At 40.2% G+C, this 20254-nt stretch overlaps 1 protein-coding gene across 3 annotated transcripts in view; it reads left to right on the plus strand.

Moving 5' to 3' along the window:
• LOC142104522 (ninjurin-1-like) overlaps window positions 1-20254 on the plus strand; it is a 327591-nt gene that overhangs the window by 159853 nt on the left and 147484 nt on the right. For 2 of the 3 annotated variants that reach the window (XM_075189241.1, XM_075189243.1), the window contains exon 4: window positions 11044-11151. The exons of the other annotated variant lie outside the window; for it this stretch is intronic. The gene's annotated coding sequence lies outside the window, so the exon portion shown is untranslated. The remainder of the gene's footprint in view (window positions 1-11043; window positions 11152-20254) is intronic. 3 annotated transcript variants of the gene reach the window in all.

Genomic DNA, 20254 nt, shown 5'->3' on the forward strand with positions numbered 1-20254 from the left:
AGACCAGTCCCTGCCCCATTGGCGCTTAGAGTCTAAATTCTCTAACACACACACACTAATATTTTTGGGGTGTGGGAGCAAACTCTAACCAGATAAGGCCCTGGTCGGGAATCAAGCTCATGACCCCAGTGCTGTGAGGCAAAGTGCTAACCACTGAGCCACTGTGCTTTCCGGTGGGTAAAGCATTGACTCAAAGCACTGCCATGTAAATGTATGTTCTGCTGAATAACAGTGGCTTATTTGTGTCTTTTTGAAGATGACCAAATATACTGTATATCAGTTCTTGGTAAACATGGATTTACATCTTGCAAAACTATTGCACCTGAAGAGATTCTTATCACCAACTTCGTGACAATGGTTTCCTGCGAAAGTCTAAACAGAAACCACTTAGCCTCCGTCTCTCGTGTGCCTCTTTTCATGAGGTGGCAGCAATGTTGGAAATTGTATCCAAAGTCAAATGTTAAAAGCCTCTTTATGTTTTCTACTTAAGAACCAGATTTGGAAGATTTCCCATCTCCGCTCATAGACCATGCATTACTGCGAGCGTTCATCGCTCCCTTGGTACTGCATGTCTGGGTGATTATACTGAACCAGCTCTCTGAGCATTTTTAAAGGATTACAACAGGGAGGCGGGATACGAGCCATATGTAAGATGTGCATGTAGAGGGAGGGGTACTGGAGAGTGCTATAAACACAACTAAATGTCTTTCCATCAAAGAGAATATAATTACTGAGCCTGCAGTAAGTAATTCATAGGCAATTCACCAAAATCGACCAAAAAAAAGATAGAACATTTGCTAAATGCTGGCAGCAAAATAAATTCACTTAGGTTTGACGACAATCGAAGAGACACGGGCAAGGACCTGGGGCCTTGAAACTTTCAGGAGGGCAACGAGCTAAGTTATAAAGCTGGAAATATTAAAACGTTTCATTCTAGCTTTGACTACTGGGCTGTCTCCCATCTCACAACACATCTCCATAGGGAAATCTGAACAGGGCTGTACCAGGATATTGAGTATGTAGTCCTTTGATACACTGCTGTTTAGTATACAGGTGCCCTATTGATAGTCCCACCGGGGGCATCTCAGAAGATTTTTGGTGGTATTGGATCATTTAAATATCTGCATTGATACCTGAGAAGGGATAGTTACCTGATGTGATCATGTTTAAGTTCCCTCAAGTTGACTGTTACTTTGAGATGACCGTTCCAATCCCCTTGAGTAGTGATGTCTGGAACCTGAGACATGTGACCCATTCACGTTCAAGCCATTCTAGACCTTGGCCTTGACCTTGCCGATAGTCAAATTGAGATTAAGTACTAACCTACGTAACGACTGAGTGAGAGATAAACTTCAGATCCAGGAGGGTGGCACCGGGTCTTAGTGAGCGCCATGCGGAGCTGACTGGAGATAGAGAGCATTAGAGGACACTCTGGAAATGATGGTTTACCTAGTCTGACGCTGTCGGATTGACTTGCCGAGGGAGAGTATCAAAACAGGTTTACCAAGGAAAGTGATAAAAGCCCTAATACCTGTACATTGGTTTGTCCATCTGGAGAGAAACTATCGTCATGTCAAGTGATTGTCAGCTCTGATATAAATCTCTGAACCACTGTCAACATTATTTATTTATTGCAGCTAAGCAAAGCCCTGAAGGAGTCATTAATGCAGTGTCATTTTATCCTGCAGCGGTCATTGTACACTAGGCGCCTGTGAGAAGGACCTACCCTGCACTACAGCAGTATAAAAGTCTTAGGGTCTGATTCATTAAGGATCTTAACTTAAGAAACTTCTTATTTCAGTCTCCTGGACAAAACCATGTTACAATGCAAGGGGTGCAAATTAGTATTCTAATTTGCACATAAGTTAAATACTGACTGTTTTTTCATTGTAACATGGTTTTGTCCAGGAGATTGAAATAAGAAGTTTCTCAAGTTAAGATCCTTATCGATACAGGCCCTTAGTCATAATCTGGCATTTGATCATTGCTTAGACCAACACAATGATGGCGTTGCTGTCAGTCTAGGAGGAAGAAACAGTGAATTAACTCAGGCTCTTACTGATAACAGTCCAGTTCCAATGCAAATGAATTTGACATTTAAGCAAAATGCTGTAAAAAAAAGAAATTGTTTTTAAGATCTTAAAGTTCCTCCAAAACAAGTTTTTTGGTTTTTTTTTCTTTTGAAACTTTAAATCTTTTTTAAAAAAATATATAATTATTTTGAGCCTTGATGCCCCTTTTTTTTTACATCACATCTATTTTATCTCTATTTTCCATTTTGTACTTCTTTATTTAATTCTTAACTTTTATTATTTATGCATTAAAATGTATTTCTATAGCGCCAGCATATTCTCTAGCACTTTACAATTGCTATTCAGCTGTTATTCTTAAATCACCTGTAGTTTGGGGAAGTATTAAGCCCGATACTCTTTGTACTCTTAATCTCATAAGTGTGTGTCATATTTAATATTATTATTTTGTAATTAGCTTTGTTAAAGGCTTTTAACAAAAAAACGATTAAATAAATTTTTACTCCAGTTTCCGTTCATTAAAAACCAAAAATTAAAACTACAGTTCACTATTGCAACATATTATTTTTATTTTCTAGGTGTCTTCTGCCCAAAAAAACATTTTTCCGCTACAATGCTGCCAGTGTACTTAAGTGAGAGGCCCCTCCCACTTCACACGGTTAATTATGAAAGTGTTCTATGATATACGGGTAGCACAGTGGCTTAGTGGTTAGCACTTCTGCTTTACAGCACTGGGGTCATGAGTTCGAATCCCGACCATGGCCATCTGTGTGGAGTTTGTATGTTCTCCCCATGTTTGCGTGGGTTTCCTCCGGGTGCACCGGTTTTCTCCCACAATCCAAAAATATACTGGTAGGTTAATTGGCTGCTATTAAATTGACCCTAGTCTCTCTCTCTCTCTCTCTGTGTGTGTATATTAGGGAGTTTAGACTGTAAGCCCCAATGGGGCAGGAACTGATGTGAGTGAGTTCTCTGTACAACGCTACGGAATCAGTGGCGCTATATAAATAGCTGATAATGAAGGTTTCGCCGTGAATGGGCCTCTAAATCATTTTCTATTAAACTTTTAAAACATATTTTCTCCATAAAATTCAAAGAACACAATGTTTTTTTTTACCTGCAATATTAAAATGAAATCCAGAAACACGTTCTACCAATAATTTTCATTGTTGGGTAACCAAGCGTCTGATTTCTATGTCTCTGCGCCGGAGAAAATGTATCCTACAAACAGATATGTAAACGGCTGAAGTGTAACATTAAATCTGAGCACTTCCATTTCATATCTTTGATTAAAAAAAAACATTTTTGAGGGGCTGATGCTCTAGGACATAGTGTTAAATGCAAGCTTAATGTATGGTATAATCAGGAGAGAGGCTGTGGGTCACAGAGGGGGGGACAAGTAGCTACAAGATGATAAACTCCTTTAGCATATTAACACGAAATGGAATATTTTAACTATCCTCTCGGCATATATTATTTTGCTAATCTTGATATTATAATTCTGACACTCTACACTGAGTCGCGGAGATTGAACTCTTGCCGGATGTTGGATCACTGAGCCAACACCGCTCTGCTCCATCCTCTAGGCATCTTGTTATCGCGCTCTGTTGGCAGGTCTTTACACTCTCCAGCTTGTCTTGTATTTCCGTTCCTTGTGCTACAGCTCACTACAAGTCAGGGTACATATTAGAAGCTCTGCAAACTTGTAGATGCACAACACAAATGTTACGCTGTGGTATCACGAACCTCCTGTTACATTATTGCACAGTGGCCTAGTGGTTAGCACTTCTGCCTCACAGCACTGGGATCATGAGCTCAATTCCCGACCATGACCTTATCTGTGTGGAGTTTGTATGTTCTCCCCGTGTTTGCGTGGGTTTTCTCCGGGTGCTCCGGTTTCCTCCCACACTCCAAAAACATAATAGTAGGTTAATTGGCTGCTATCAAAATTGACCCTAATCTCTGTCTGTCTGTGTGTGTATGTTAGGGAATTTAGACTGTAAGCTCCAATGTGGCAAGGACTGATGTGAGTTCTCTGTACAGCGCTGCGGAATTAGTGGTGCTATATAAATAGATGATGATGATGGTTTGTACAGATAAGCTCATGGCTTTGTGCATGATGGTGGCCGTTACTTCAGGAGTTCAGATGCTCTCCTTCTGATGAGAGGACCTTGTTGGATACAGGTTCTGTGCCTAGCATGTTACACACATGCAAAACAAGACTTTGTGTTACCGGGCATGACATTGAAATGAGTTCCAAGGACACTACAGATTTAGGCACCGTTCTTCATTGCATCCTCCTCAGCAAAATTACTTCAGTGGTGGCGCTGATAGGTCGTTGGCTTAAATTTTTAATAGGACACCTACAATTAGTAGAGAAAAAGTGGAAAATTAGGATATTCAGCTACCAGTATGGCCAGTACGGCCTAACTGTGCAGGAGGGATGTAGTATCATTGTTCCACATGAAAGTCTCTCAACTCGCACCAGGATGGTTGTGGAAAATCTTGTCTCAGACGTAGTTCCAGAATATCCCATAAATACTCGATTGAGTTCAGATCATAAGAAGAACTTGACACATGGAGAACATTAGTGTCACACTCGTCCAACCTTGCCACGAAAGTGAGCCCCACAACATTACGGAACCACCAGAACCCTCCATTGGTAGAGACAAGCTGTAGAGTTTTTTTAGGTTGACTTCACATTTGCACCAATCTGTTTGTCAAGATTGATTTGACCGTATCACCTTCTTCCATTGCTCGGTAATCAAATTCCTGAGCACTTTCACCACTTATCTTACAAACATGAATTGCCAGATATGAAGAACAGTTTATGCAGCATGATATCCGGCTCTGTGAAGGCCTCGTTGGACCGCTTTTCTTTTTCTGAAATTGGTCGCTCATGCCTCAGGTTCAAATTTGCAGTCAATGATGCCAAGCTGGCTATAAGCGGGCGGTGCCTTTCCAGTCTACTTCCAAGGACTTCATCCACAAGACAGACTCTTAACTGAGTGCTACTTGCCTGATCAATGTCAACCCAACTCCAGGGGTCTCACTGATTGGGAAGTTCTGAGAGGCAGCAACGTTGTCCGTCCCAAATATATGAATTCCCCTGATATAACGTTCAGTTGTCCTTTAGAACAAGTTGGATGTGCAGACAGGACCATGTGTTATCCATAATTTTTTCCAAATCGTATGTGTCACATGCAGCCCTGCCCCCCCCCCCCCCAAACATAAGTGGACAGATCACTGCCTCTCAGAAGATATGCATCCTTCTCTGAAACAATCTGTGCTGCTGTGAACACTACGATGACCTGACAGCTTGTTTCCATCACCACTTCAAACCTCTGTAAACACGGACCTGCAGGAAATGAAGAATGGCAACCGTAAATATTTTAAACGTCAAAGCATCAACATTAACAATTCCTCTTTGGAGAGACTCAAAGACTTAGAAGAAGTCAACAGCTTTTCCTAAACTTTTTGTTATGAAAAAGGATCCAGCTTGTCATGTGAATGTGTGACATTATGTTGTCACCACTTAGCCAGCGTATTAATATTGCATTATGGTATGGCCCAGATTCTATGTATATGTGCAGGGTTATAAATATATAAAAACATTGTTAATACATGGAAGAGTTATATACTACAGCGTAACAGATGGTAAACTAAAATGTGCTTTTCAGTGTATAGTGTCTTATAATTCTATACTATACATTTAATTAAAATGATAGCGTTAGTAGAATTATTGCCCCCCTGAGAATTTTTATCTTGGGCCCACTTCTCCCTGAGAGATGACTTTGTAAAAGGTTATATATCATACTTAAAAAATTACATTTGAAAAAATCTATTAAAATTGCATTAAAAATTAAGTTGAGAACTATAAATCTGTCATGTTTTAGGGTGGGTTATACAAATAACCAGTAGCTTAGAGAGTTCCAATGATAGCCATGGACCCCCCCCCCCCCCCAAGACCTTGTTTATCTGGTAAACATCTACAGACATAAGGGGTATTTGACAAACATCTACAGACATAAGGGGTATTTGACAAACATCTACAGACATAAGAGGGTATTCAGTAAACATCTACAGACATAAGAGGGTATTTGATAAACATCTACAGACATAAGAGGGTATTCAGTAAACATCTACAGACATAAGAGGGTATTCAGTAAACATCTACAGACATAAGAGGGTATTTGATAAACATCTACAGACATAAGAGGGTATTTGTTAAACATCTACAGACATAAGAGGGTATATGGTAAACATCTACAGACATAAGGGGTATTTAGTAAACATCTACAGACATAAGAAGGTATTTGTTAAACATCTACAGACATAAGAGGGTATATGGTAAACATCTACAGACATAAGGGGTATTTAGTAAACATCTACAGACATAAGAGGGTATTTGATAAACATCTACAGACATAAGGGGGTATTTGGTAAACATCTACAGACATAAGGGGGTATTTAGTAAACATCTACAGACATAAGGGGGTATTTGATAAACATCTACAGACATAAGGGGGTATTTGATAAACATCTACAGACATAAGAGGGTATTTGATAAACATCTACAGACATAAGAGGGTATTTGATAAACATCTACAGACATAAGAGGGTATATGGTAAACATCTACAGACATAAGGGGTATTTAGTAAACATCTACAGACATAAGAAGGTATTTGTTAAACATCTACAGACAAACGAGGGTATATGGTAAACATCTACAGACATAAGGGGTATTTAGTAAACATCTACAGACATAAGAGGGTATTTGATAAACATCTACAGACATAAGAGGGTATTTGATAAACATCTACAGACATAAGGGGGTATTTGGTAAACATCTACAGACATAAGGGGTATTTAGTAAACATCTACAGACATAAAGGGGTATTTGATAAACATCTACAGACATAAGGGGGTATTTGATAAACATCTACAGACATAAGAGGGTATTTGATAAACATCTACAGACATAAGGGGGTATTTGATAAACATCTACAGACATAAGAGGGTATTTGATAAACATCTACAGACATAAGGGGGTATTTGATAAACATCTACAGACATAAGGGGGTATTTGATAAACATCTACAGACATAAGGGGGTATTTGATAAACATCTACAGACATAAGGGGGTATTTGATAAACATCTACAGACATAAGGGGGTATTTGATAAACATCTACAGACATAAGGGGGTATTTGATAAACATCTACTGACATAAGGGGGTATTTAGTAAACATCTACAGACTGTTAGTGGTCGCGGCGGCTCCCGGCACCGCCGCAACTCTCTTGCTGTTCCTAGTGACGTTTGGGCCGTTGCTACGGCAACCAGGGCGTCACTTCCGGTTTCTGTGTCCCGGTTGCCTGGGCAACAACCGGGACGCTTTGGTCTTCCTGACGCCGCGCCCGGCCAGCTGTCAAACAGTCGGGCGCGTGCGCACAGGATTAGGTAGGGCCAGCCATGCAAGGCTATGTAGGATCAGCTAATCAAGGCTGATTACAGATTAGGTTACTGCTGGCACTCTGCCTATTCCATTGGCTGCAGGCTCTGCATATCTATCATACTGCAGCTGAGGACATATTCTGGACTGTGTCCTGATTGGCCATCTGTACTATTTAAGGCAGTGAGGACTGAGCCTCACTGCCGGTTATAGCGTTCTGTCCTCAGTCCTGCTGCCTGTTTGTACTATTCATTTAGGTTCCTGTTACCTTAGATTTGACCACCCGTGTTTGACCCCTGCTTGTTATTGGACCTTTGACCCTTCTCTTCTGACCTTGACCTTTGCCTGGAATTCGGATTTTGCTTCTCTGCCTGTGAGTTTGACCCTTTGCTTGCCCTTGGATACTGCTTCTGTGCCTGTGACCTTTGGACCTTGGATTTCTCTTATACTACAGTCCACCAATCACTCCACTTCTGGGAAACTCCTTTAAGTCAGTATACGCTACTCGACCCTCGGTCGGCCCGCAGCCCAGTCTGTCCCCACCACTAGGGGCTCCAGCGAACATCTGGCCTTCTCAGTAGTTCCCGAGTTTCACTGTACTGACTTGGGAGTTCCTAACACAGACATAAGAGGGTATTTGTTAAACATCTACAGACATAAGGGGGTATTTGATAAACATCCACAGACAAGAGGGTATTTGTTAAACATCTACAGACATAAGAGGGTATTTGATAAACTTCTACAGACATAAGGGGGTATTTGATAAACATCTACAGACATAAGAGGGTATTTGATAAACATCTACAGACATAAGAGGGTATTTGATAAACATCTACAGACATAAGGGGGTATTTGATAAACATCTACAGACATAAGAGGGTATTTGATAAACATCTACAGACATAAGAGGGTATTTGATAAACATCTACAGACATAAGAGGGTATTTGATAAACATCTACAGACATAAGGGGGTATTTGATAAACATCTACAGACATAAGGGGGTATTTGTTTAACATCTACAGACATAAGAGGGTATTTGTTTAACATCTACAGACATAAGGGGGTATTTAGTAAACATCTACAGACATAAGAGGGTATTTGGTAAACATCTACAGATATAAGAGGGTATTTGATAAACATCTGCAGATATAAGAGGGTATTTGATAAACATCTGCAGACATAAGAGGGTATTTGGTAAACATCTACAGACATAAGCAGGTGTTTGATAAACATCTACAGACATAAGGGGGTGTTTGATAAACATCTACAGACATAAGGGGGTATTTAGTAAAAACATCTACAGACATAAGGGGGTATTTAGTAAACTTCTACAGACATAAGGGGGTGTTTGATAAACATAAGCAGACATGGTCATACCGCCATGACCATATTTTGTAGTCCAATGCCTCAAATTAATTTGCCACCAAAAAAGGGGGACAGTCCTGCAAATAAACCTGTATTATTTGCGTGTTTTATAAGCTTAGTTTCTATTTATTAAGCAATTTTCACCTCCAGTTATTAAATACTATTTATTTTCCTAACTAAAACACTGCTAAGGGTTTTGTTTTGTTTTTTTCTCTTATTTAAAAAAAAAAAAGAAAGTAGCAAACGCAATTGATTTCATTTGACTTTGTGTAAGACGAGATATATAAGCAACTTTGTAGTTTCAGGGATATAAAGTGACCTCGGTTCAGCAAGGTCCACTAAAATTACATCTCACGGTGCACTTATGGGACGGCGTAAGCCTGGGGGAAGTACATTGTCATTCAGAAGTCAATTCTGCTAAAGCATTAGGAGAGCACATTCACACTAATGGCTGTACGGTCAATCAGCAAGAAAAACCTGCAGGAAAATAGATCTGCTTCACGGTTTCCTGCTTCTGCAATTTGATCAATATTGTTTTTGAATGTGTCTTTTCCAGGCTATCTGTAGCTTCTTCTAGGGGGAATAGGGCTAGCCAGTGTTAAAATTGTTCCATTATAAACAATTATATAAGTAGCAACTAACTTTGTCTCAAATAGAGAGAGCCCCCGAGCTAAAAACTGAACATAAAAAGTGCTTTATTCTGATCAAAGGGGAATTATTTTTAACTGACTTTAGCCTCTACCTCTTCTGTCAAGAGGCTCGAAAGTAAATTAAAATGTCACAAAGCAGCGGCAGCATTAGTGTGGCAATCATTCTGAGATGATCTGGGGCACCGAACAGGTTGGGATTTGATACATACAAAGGGAAATTGAGGCTGGGTTGCGTTTGGTTGGAAGTATTCTATTGTTTGGGACATTTGAAATACCTGCATTAAAACTTTGTTTTACGCTCGATTGGTGGCAGTGAATTGGGAGTCCAGATTGTTGATAAAATTGTGGCATTCACACACCTCCCCATATCTGTAAAGTAAGCAAATCAGGACAAAATCGACCCCCTTCCCCAAGCCATGATCACACCCTTATACAGAAAATACAACCCCATTGTGATATGCGAGGGCCCTGCTGTGATTTCATAATTGGAACCACTGAAATTGCACTTCATGGCCAAATGTAAAGTGGCAAGTCCTGGAATGAAGCCATTGTCTGCACAGAGTGGAGGCGGCCATTTTGTGGAAGCAAACGATCAGTTCTTTAGCACCGTTCATGTCACTGTTTTCGGGAATTATCATAGGTTGCACATTGAGCTAGCTAGCAAAATGGCTGCCTTCTCAGGCACTATTTGATTCACCACATCATTATCATTAGTGATTAGGCTAGAAACAGTAAAAAAAAATAGGTCTATGGAAGATTAGAATCCCTTGGAAGCTTGAAACAGAAGTTGGATGTATGAATGTCAGGTTAGATACAGTTTTCCTACACTAGGTAATAGGAGCCTCACATCGATACTCTGCTGGAGACCCTGCTCCTTCCACTATATAGCTCTCAGTCTGTGGCTTCCTGCTGCCTCCATTCCCCTCCTCACATCATGTCACTGCCCCTGTCACATGCAGCCCTGTCCTCACTAACACATCACTCATCTCCTGATATACTCTGTGCTGCTGGGGACCCTGCTCCTTCCACTATATAGCTCTCAGTCTGTGGCTTCCTGCTGCCTCCATTCCCCTCCTCACATCATGTCACTGCCCCTGTCACATGCAGCCCTGTCCTCACTAACACATCACTCATCTCCTGATATACTCTGTACTGCTGGGGACCCTGCTCCTTCCACTATATAACTCTCAGTCTGTGGCTTCCTGTTGTCTCCATTCATTTTTCCTTGCTGAGACATAATAGGACAGGTCACTGTCCTATATGTGTCATATATTCCAATGAACTGATTGGCTACAGGCTGTTCTAGCTCCACCCACTTCTGGGGATATCCCAGAACAAGCAGCAATATAATAAGGTTTGGAATGTGATGCATTCTGGGTAAAAATAAAGTGTTGCAACATGATTTGAATAATTTTGGGCTGTGATCTTTTTACTGCAGACCATTTCACAATAATACCAGAATATATAAAATTTAACTGGCTCTTGCACCGTTAAACTGGCTCCAGCAAACCTCATTAACTATTTTTTTATTTTTTTTTAAAGGTTTAAAATGCAAGTTATGGAATTTTCCACCCGATTTTTGTAACTGGTTCGAGAATCGATGAAGCGACCCATTCCAGCATTTCAGAGTATATTTTCTGTTACAAAAACGTAAGTCTCTTTGCACCTTTCTAATCCTCATGCTTCAGACCACCGCACAAGCCGAATTGCAGTGTTGATGTTGTTACTGTTTCTGGGTACTCTATATCTAACGAGATGGTTATAATTGTTCTCAGTGTTATGTGAATGGTATGCTATGGCTTGGACCATTTGTGCCACCATTTGCCTTAGTTACTAAGATTCTCTATGTATATATTTAAGGGCAGTGGCTAAAGTACCGCTGGCAATTATGTATCCTTACACTCTGCAATTTTTTATTTTTTATTTGTATTTTGTTTAGTCTTTTGTATGTTTTGCTTTGCCTTTCTTTGGAATAAAACAATAAAAAGTTACTTGATTTAAAAACAAAAAAAGAAACAAAACCATAAGTCTCTTAACCTGTTAATGTCCGAGTGTCAGGATTGTGGACCGAGGCTGATTCAGGTGTTCCGTTGCCTCTAAACCCGTTTGAGCTGTGTGTTGTTTTGTCTTCTGTGAATTGGCCTCTTCCGGTGTAAAACTTTTTTACCGCTAATTTCAGCCCCCACTTTGCTCATCTCATCAGCATCAATTATTTATATAGCGCCATCAACCGGATCACATTCACATCAGTCCCTGCCCCATTGGAGCTTACAGTATAAATTCCCTAACATACACACACACTAAAGTTTAATTTTGTCAGCAGCCAAATAACCTACCAGTATATTTTTGGAGTGTGGGAGGAAACCCATATAAACTCCACACAGATAAGGCCACGGTCGGGAATCGAACTGATGACCCCAGTGCTGTGAGGCAGAAGTGCTAACCACTGAGCCACTGGACTTATGTTATGATCAACTAAACTTAAAAGGTGCTATAAAAATAACTTCTAATAATATTTACAACTCTCCAGAACTGCACCGCAAATGTCAACAGAATGTCAAATAAGTTCTGTCAATGTATGGAAACTGTAGCATATACATTTTCGCATGTTCTTAAATGCAGCTTGCAATTTAGTTTCCGTAATCCTTTAAAGCTCCACCCTAAAGTCACAAAATATTGTGGTATTAAACTCGTATGTCTGGACGATGTGAGTCGTAATTTTGAGGTAGCATTGAGGACATTACTGATACCAGACGTAGACATAAGTACATGACAATTCTTTATTCTCCAGCAATTATGGGGCATTGTCTCTACCCTGAATATATTTGCTTTTATTGAAGGTTAGTGAATGTAATATCAGTCCAGAGTGTGATTGGTTTAGTAATACATATTTAAGCTGAGCATTGTGAAGATTAATGTCTGACTTGAACAGTGACTTCATCTGAAATATTCCTGCAGTCAGAGCAGAAATGATTAATCTGAGGCTGGATAGGGAGTCACAATTTGATATTCTCCTGCGTATCGCTCTCTAAGCAGCAGAAACACACTTTGGAAGAATTATTGTACAATGATACAAAGGCTTACCTGCTAACACTTCTAATTGGAAAATCCATAAAAAACGATGCTATGCCCGTGATCTGCCCAAACCAAACCCAGATCTGCCCATAGCTAGTGGTGGAAATACCCACCTATATGGCGGCTGCTATAGAGCCCAAACATAAGTTGGGCAGCACAGTGGCTCAGTGGTTAGCACTTCTGCCTCACAGCACTCATGAGTTCGCTTCCCGACGCGGCCTTATCTGTGTGGAGTTTGTATGTTCTCCCCATGTTTGCGTGGGTTTCCTCCGGGTGCTCCGGTTTCCTCCCACACTCCAAAAACATACTGGTAGGTTAATTGGCTGCTATCAAAAATTGACCCTTGTCTCTCCCTCTCTGTCTGTCTGTCTGTGACTGTGTGAGTGTGTTAGGCAATTTATACTGTAAGCTCCAATGGGGCAGGGACTGATGTAAATGAGTTCTCTGTACAGCGCTGCAGAATTAGTGGCGCTATATAAATAAATGATGATGATGATGAAGTTGGGCCTAGCCCAACATCAGCAAATGTGCCTCCGTAGAGTGTTTCGAGGACATATCGTGCTGAATTGCATCCTCCCCCTTTAGAATTTAGGGTCCTCAAGACAATATGTAACACAGAAAAACAAACAACAATCTCAAAGAGACTAAGGGGTATATTACTAAACTGCCATTTTGAGATGTTGCCTATAGCAACCAATCACATTCTAGTTATCATTTATTTAGTACATTATACAATATGACAGCTAGAATCTGATTGGTTGCTATAGGCAACATCTCCACTTCATCAAACACGCAGTTTGTTAAATATACCCCTAAGTCTGTTCTTTTTTTGTAACGTTCAATCTGAAATATATCCTCTATGCCACAAAATACTAGATATATTTTATTGTTAATTTTATAACATATGTTATATATACCCCAACCCAGAAAATATTTGATGTATTATTTCCTGGGGATCGGGACAAACGCCCTATTCAATGATTTAATCATTTAATTTTCTTTTCACAAGTTTCCTTCTGTTATTGGCCGATGCCTAAATGATGTTATTTAGATCCCAGTGAATTGATAGGCTGAACAAAATGTCTGCCGTCAGCAATACCTGGAGCTTTAATTTCACTCACAGTGTTGTCTCCTTTTCTCCGTTACTGTAATTTGAATTGAAAGTCAGGTTAATTAGAGATCACATTAATTACATGCATTACAGTATTTATTATTATATTTATCAATTACACCCCACTTAAAACCTAATGTTTAATTTATTTTCACAAATCTACCCAGGAACTAATAACTGTTTTAAATGAACAAAAAAACAATTTGTTTTCAAAACCTGTATTTTTCTATTTTTTTATTATTTGTTTAAAAATAAAAGTTTGCACTCAATCTCTAAGGACCTAATTACAGGTATAGATGTCGGAAATCTACAATTACTGCATTGAATTCCTTCCTTGTGTTTCCATGTAAAGTACATTTTATTATTATAGACAAGTTACTCTAATATCCAAACGATATTAGAGGTGTGTTCGCTCATATTCATCCTATTGATAATTTATGTCAGGGAGATAGAGTGCTTACAAATAAACGTTTTATTCGCTGCAACATTGTTTCCTCTTTGAAGTGACATTTAGGGGCATATTCAATTGACGGCGGGATCGCCGAAAATCCCGCGCTCCAAAAATATTACCGTTAATACGGTAATATCTCGCTGTATCTCAGCTCGCAGCTCGCTGAAATCCAGCGAGTAAATTACCGTATTAAGGTTTTTTACGCGCAGGATTACCGTATTAACGTTGATATATTTTTTGAGCGCGGGATTTTCGGCGATCCCGCCGTCAATTGAATATGCCCCTTAGTTCATCAACTTGGTTCTCTACCCAACATATAAAACATAATATTATTTGTTGTGCAACATTATAACCTGCTGGCTTTCTGTGATACTTTTGTATAAATCGTTCTGCAGGGGGAATCGGAGAGAAACAAATTTGAGGAATATAAAAATATCTCTCTAAGGAATTGAAAAGTGATACCTTGGCCAACAACGATCAAAAACTGTGAAGTTCTGTCTCCAAATAAAATAGATTTTTTTTTTTTTTTTTAAGAGCTTCAGGAGGGATAATGGTATGTTACAGAGTTTGGCTTACTTTTAGCTGGCGTTTAGCTTATATATTCGATACTCCTCCGATGGTAACACACGCTGAGGTGAACCAGCAGGGCTTCTTTTCAACTCAACTGCATGGCAGCTTAGATATAGCTTGACCTTGAGTTGGATTTAAACTCTTCTCTTTAGAATTGGACTCGGTGACTGAAAACCATTTTAATAAAAGCCAAAGAAAATATTGTTTAAAAAAAAAAAGCGAGAGCCTGTTGAGGAATTATTTGGATTTTTTTGACAGAAATCTCCAATTTAAAAATAATTTTCTGGGTTACGTTGATGTTGAGCACTTTTCGGACAGTGCCGACTTGGTGAACAACAATTCCCAGCATGGCTTGTTCACTGATGATGATGTTGCAAAATCATCCTCTTAAATAAATTTAAGAAGAAACATTAAACCACAAATTTAAAAGTTTCTGATATAAGCCATGAAGGTAAAATACAATGTAACTTGACATTTCCCTACAGCTTTGTTACAAAGTAAAGTGCTACCACACGCCTATACTGCACTATAAAGGTTGAAGTCCCTCTCATATCTATAGGACAGTGTCTAAATGGGATATGATAGAGGTCAGAAAGACGAGAAAGCAGTTATTTGAGCCGCTGTGACATCACTGGCCCCGCCCATGTGTATGAATTCACCAATCCACGCATTGCAAATCTGCAAAGCAAGTCTGCTGAGTTGTCAGTCAATCTGTGTCTGCTGTGTTAGAGAAGCACTTCCCTGTAAACATACAAAAGTTACCTGCTGCAAAGGAATGAAAGACTACATGTTGTGTTAATTTAGTTATACACACTACAGTTATTTCATGTATAGTATTCATATAACAATGCCAAATAGGGGCTTAGCTATAAATTAATAAATTATAAAGCCAAGAGAATGAGCAGAGGCGGGCTGGGCCGGGGGACAGGGGGGCATCGGCCCCCCGGGCCGCTCAGATTTTGCGCTTTTAGGGCCGGGGGGTAGGCCGGCCGGCCGGCCGCCCCCGATGCAATTTCTTCTGATTGACGCGGCCGCATCCCCTGTAATGAGATGCGGCCGCCTGTGTGCCCCCCTGCCTGCAGCATCCCAGCCCGCGCCTGAGAATGAGGATACGTCATGAGAACTGCATTCACTACATGATAAGAGATATTGTACTGAAAACATTAAAGTATTATAAAATTTGCCGACATCGGTGTTTGAAACCTGGAAATTAGGGAAAGTTGGAAACGACAAGTTATGATTACATATGAAAATGACTTTAGATAACATTCTTCCATGCAATATGGTCTAACGGAGGGGTGACCAACCAATCAGAAACCAGGAGACAAAAATGATCTATAAGTACTGCAAAGAGCCAGCATTACCTTTTATATATGTGTGTGCGTGTACATATACCAGTATAAACATGCGCATACATTGAAAATATAGCATCATTTACAATATCTTGCTAAGCAAAAAAGAAAATATCCAACACTGCCAAAATGTTCAGAATGATCATAAAATCAGCAGCACAGCTCTATACTGCTCTTACCTGGCTGCTGTGTCCAGTGGGAGGGCGGGAGGGGGGGGGGGGGTTCAAAGAGCTACCTATAGTATCTTACAGTAGCTCACACTGCTTCTGTATCCACAATACCTCAGACCTCTTTATGTACCACTCTGATATTTACATGTCCATTAGATCTCGCCACACTCCATTTACATGCAAACCAGCCTACCCACATGCCATCAAATCTACCCACATGTCCCAGAAATGCCCATCAGACCTCCCCACATGACATTATACCTCCCCACCTGCTGCCAGTTTTCACCACATGTCCATCGGCCTCCACATATGCCATCAGATCTACCAACATTCCTCATACATATCATCAGGCCTCTCCACATATACCCCTTACATGACCATAGGCCTCCACGCATGTCACCAGATCTCATCACATGACCCTTAAATGCCCATTAACCTGTACACATGCCAACACATCTGCCCAAATTCCCTATACATGCCATTAGACCTCCCCACATGCCTACAGACCTATACAGATTCCATCACATCTCCCCAAATGCCATCACATCTCCTTACATGCCCATCAGCCTCTTCACAGGCTATCAGATCTCACATGCCCTTACTTTTCTGTGCAAAGGAAGAATAAAGAGCAGACTACACTCTGTCCTCCTCCTTCCCTGATTGGATTATCTGTGACCTCTCTGCATTGTTCGGTCACAAGACGCGGCCGCTCTCGGTCAGTCGAGCTGAACGTTTCCCAATCTGCCCCTGCCGGCGCCTGGGACACTATACTTCATTGATGCTCCCAGTCAGGAGCCACATTTCAATGCTCAAAGAGCCACACATGGCTCTAGAGCCACAGGTTGGCCACCGCTGGTCTAAAGTCTCTCTAACTTGTAATAATCCGTAAGTCACATGAGCTAAATCCTGCGGTAGAGTCTACTTCACCAGCACGAAGTTGAATAGAAGTATTTTATTTTTGTAGAAAAAGTCCCCTCGCGCCGATGTCATTGCTGGTACCTCTGAGCATTTTTCCTCGCACCCCACGTAAAAACATAAGTGACTATTCCTATCATAATTGCCGACTATTGCACAGCCGGACCTGCACATTATATGTATTCATTATATAAGAACTATTCAAGTAATAACTAAACTTGCGTATTACAGGTATATTATATATCGGGTAACTATGCTCTTGCTCACCTTGCAGCTTTCTACAGGCTCCGTGGGACGCACAATGGTCCTTAACACGCTGACTTTGGCGAGGACTCTAATCGTGCACTTTATCTTCATTTATCAAGCGATGAGCATCTATTCAACAGTGAATAAAGTCATTGAAAATACTGAAACATTGGCTCGGGTCACGGTGCAGACAACACGACCTGCAGTAGATGAATAATCATCGGAGATCCATTGCCGAACAGATGGATATTCATCTGGGAAGCATTACATTTCCCCTACCACAGATGGCTAAATAGCATTGTATGCAGAACTCTTCCTGCCTGACTAAACCAAGGGATAGGAACGTACAGTATATCTGTATATCTTTACAGGCGTTTAATCAGGGCTGTGCTTTTCTACAGTGCTACAAGATCATCTCTAAGCTTTACCAGTACCTCAATAACTGCTTACCTATATGTACAAGTGCACTCCCGCCGTAGAGAAGTAAAGGGAGACTATCATGATAGTGTATAGTTAATGCGTGACCCTCATCTTCCTGCTGCGACCTTAGCTAATGAGTCCCCCTTGTCTCCAGCATGTGCGCTCTCCATGCATGCACCCTGTCTGATCCCTTGTCTGCCGCCCTTTCTCATCTCTGTCTCCTTATAACCTGTCAGATCCCCTTTTTTCTTTTCATCTGGGCCTAGTCACAAAAGCAAACTGCTGCCGCCCGTTATTGCAATTCCAGGGATGACCTTCTGACAACAAAATTTTATTATATAGCTATTTAAAATATATTTTAGGTATTATATGGTCCATAAAACAAACAGTTAAAATTATAGACAGTATTTTTGGGGGCACTTTTGAAGCAGAGACAGAGCATAAAAATGATCAAATTAAACATAACTTAAAATAATTTGTTGTGATATAAAATTATTATTTGAAAATATATTGACCACAATGTTCACTTTTTGTCCCATTTGTTCCTACTGTCTCTCACTACCCCCTCCCTCTAGAATGTAAGCTCTCGCGAGTAGGGTCCTCCGTAACCTTGTCCGATATGCTGATTGTTTACTCATTCGTACAGAATTCTCACTTGATTTTGTGCTACCCGTAATTGCACGATCATTAACTATATTCCGGTTCTGCACGACACGCCTGCTGTTATGCTTTCTTGTATTTTGATATTATACTTATGTGTATTTATGTAGTTGTAATGTTGTATTAATCTATCTGTATGTAGGGATGTGCACCGGCCACTTTTGGTGTCTCGTGTTTTGTGTTTTGGATTCGGATTTGCTTGAGGTTTTGGGTTCGGATTTGTTTCGCAAAACACCTGACGAAAGGTTTTGGTTCGGATTTAAGGTTTTGGATTCGGATTTATTTTGAAAAAAACATAAAAAGTGCTAAAAACCAGTTTTGAGGGTTTTTTTTCACTCCTACGCTATTATTAACCTCAATAACATTCAATAACAATCATTTCCACTAATTTCCAGTCTATTCTGAACACCTCACAATAATGTTTTTAGGCCAAAAGGTTGCACCGAAGTAGCTTGAGCACATAATGCCAAAAAAAGAGGTACAAGATGGAATTGTTCTGGGCCCTCCCTCCCACCCCTCGTGAGATTCGACGCGAGACTTGGACGACAGAGCCTCGTTTTCAATTTTTTGCCCGCCGGAAATATCCGAACAGTGCTCGGATCCCGTTCGGATCGGCACTCTTCGGGTGGGCTCGGATTAGCGGAATCCGAGCCCGCTCATCTCTATCTGTATGCCGACTGTGAGTTGCTGTGAAATCGGTGGTGCCTTCGTAAATAAACGATGATGATGATGATATTAAAAATTAAAGTGATTTAAAAAATAGTCATCTTTAACACCAACGGCGAAGCTTGAACACAATCAGCGAACGGCATACTATGAGCCGAGAATACGAGATGTGGCCATTGATTTAGTGACATTCAATCAATTATCGAACCAGTTAGAAATCTTTGAACATCTCTCGAACCTATACAATTGGGCTGTAAGAGGGGAGTTTTGTTTTAAGATACCTGGGGGGTAGATTAACTAAAATGTCTAAAAAGGAAAAGTGGAAGTGTTGCCCATAGCAACCAATCGGATTCTAGCTACTATGTATCAAGCACATTCTAAAAAACGATAGCTGGAATCTGATTGGTTGCTATGGGCAACACCTCCACTTTTACTTTTTAGAGGCTTTAGTAAATCGCCCCCCTATTTTACCTGTGCCCTTATGAGTTTTTGGTGTCTGAGAATTATCCAGCCCATGGTAGTTTTGCTGTAGTGAGTGTCTCTAGCTAGAGCGACGTTTTACTAACCAGCGGTCATCTACCATCATCTCAATCTGCCGCATGTGTATTAGGAAATAAACAGAAGTTACATCTCCGTTAAGAGATATATTTAAGGAAACTGCACAAGCTGGAACTATAATATGGGAAAAAAAACCTCCACTAAAGCATCCGAATGTTTGAAACACAAGGGCAGGCTGATCTCAAGTTAATGTCATAATAGAGAATGTTGGTTTAATTTAAAAAGCATTGATTTTTGCATGTCTCTCCTTCCATGATGTGCTTTGACATTTATTTTCCTGGATGCCTTAAATAGAGAGTTTAATTTAATGTTATTTTTGCAGCGATTGCTAGACTCTGAAAGAAAAGACCTTTTGAATTGGCTTGAAAATCATTAAATTCACCCTCAATATTTTATGTACCAATGTGCAAATCCAAATCTTTTGAAATTTCTCCAGCTGCTTTTTTAAAACGTTCTGATGATTAGGGGCAAATGGAACAAAGGCAATATGATTATATACTTAAAAAAAAAACTATTGAGAGGCAAAGCTAGGACTCTTTATGAGTTGCTCTAATATGCG

The sequence above is a fragment of the Mixophyes fleayi genome, chromosome 10, assembly GCF_038048845.1.
Source record: "Mixophyes fleayi isolate aMixFle1 chromosome 10, aMixFle1.hap1, whole genome shotgun sequence".
NCBI lineage: Eukaryota > Metazoa > Chordata > Amphibia > Anura > Limnodynastidae > Mixophyes > Mixophyes fleayi.